Source organism: Anopheles aquasalis, chromosome 2 (assembly GCF_943734665.1).
Source record: "Anopheles aquasalis chromosome 2, idAnoAquaMG_Q_19, whole genome shotgun sequence".
Lineage (NCBI taxonomy): Eukaryota > Metazoa > Arthropoda > Insecta > Diptera > Culicidae > Anopheles > Anopheles aquasalis.
This window is the reverse complement of record NC_064877.1, coordinates 68,313,147-68,314,331: the sequence shown is the minus strand read 5'-3', so window position 1 is coordinate 68,314,331 and position 1,185 is coordinate 68,313,147. Positions and strand designations below refer to the sequence as shown.

The following is a 1,185-nucleotide window of genomic DNA, read 5'->3' as shown; positions in this document are numbered from 1 at the left end:
CGATGACATTTCATCATTTGCTACTGGCGTGTGGCAGAGGGAACGCGAAACGCAAAAGAGAATTATCATTGATTTCCGAGAATGATCCAGCGGCTCCGAGATTCTTTTAGGTTCTTTTTCTGGAGTCGTATCGTAACCGCTGGTACCGAAACATGGGAAGGCAGTCAATGTTTTACCGATTTACATGATATACCCATCTCGCAGGACATGCGAGTGCCGAACTCGATTAATGGCTCAATTATGGGGCAATTATTTGGTCCGACGGGAGCAGCTGCAGGTTTTTCTTTTGCTTTTTTGTTTCAACCTGCACCAGATGTAGTATCATGGCAAACGGAATCGATTCGATCCCTGGTTAACGGATTTGGTAATCTAATTTGTTAAAACAGGTATAAATGCTGCCAACAGAGAGATACCTTCAAAAGGGTGAGCGCAAATGACGTTTTTCGAATGGGAATTCGATTTAATTGTAAAGCATTCGTAGACTCAGGATGATCAGAGCAACTATATTGAACCGTTTCTATTAACTCTGCATAACTATTCCAATGCGTAAAGATAAATACAACTTATCTAACACTTTAATGACCCAATTTACAAAACACATTTACTTTTTGAATTCCTGCTCTAAAACAAATACATATCCCTAAGCACCGCTACTTTTCCCGAGGCCGTGCCCACTAGTTGCTCATGAGTTGTCCAAAAAATCGCGAAAACAACGATTTCGAATTAGTTTTATCGCAGACCAGCCGCAACCACGCCACCAGATACGCCCGATAGATAAAGCCATGGGCCGGAGGAAGAACGAACCTTTCCGTTGGACGATCGTACTCCACGCCGGTAAAGGAACCGATTCCGATGCGCTCCGAGGCTCGCGAACGCTCAACGCATGCCCGGTGGCGAGAAGAAGCTTCAGTTTCCGTTCCGTTCCGGCCATGTCCGGTGGTCTGGTGCAGGTCCGCTTTTTCTGACGCCGCTATAAAAGCTGCCTCGTGGCGATGCGGTGGAACCATTCATAAACGGGGCTTTCTAAAGGCTTGGTGTGTCCACGGTGCCCGGTGTTAGACTGGATACGGAGCGACCACGTGAACCACGTGGACATTTTGAAAAAGACCGAACCGTTGCTGCAGCCCGCAGGCTAAGAGGTGCCCATAACTGTAGAACAAAAGGAGTTCCTTTCTCCCCGTTTTG

General features: G+C 46.8%; 1 protein-coding gene across 2 annotated transcripts in view; it reads left to right on the top strand.

The window, feature by feature from the left end:
- The first annotated feature begins 1,018 nt into the window (after window positions 1-1,018).
- LOC126580716 (uncharacterized) overlaps window positions 1,019-1,185 on the top strand; it is a 6,816-nt gene continuing 6,649 nt past the window's right edge. For both annotated transcript variants that reach the window (XM_050243936.1, XM_050243933.1), the window contains exon 1: window positions 1,019-1,185. This exon is cut by the window's right edge and continues 166 nt beyond it. The gene's annotated coding sequence lies outside the window, so the exon portion shown is untranslated.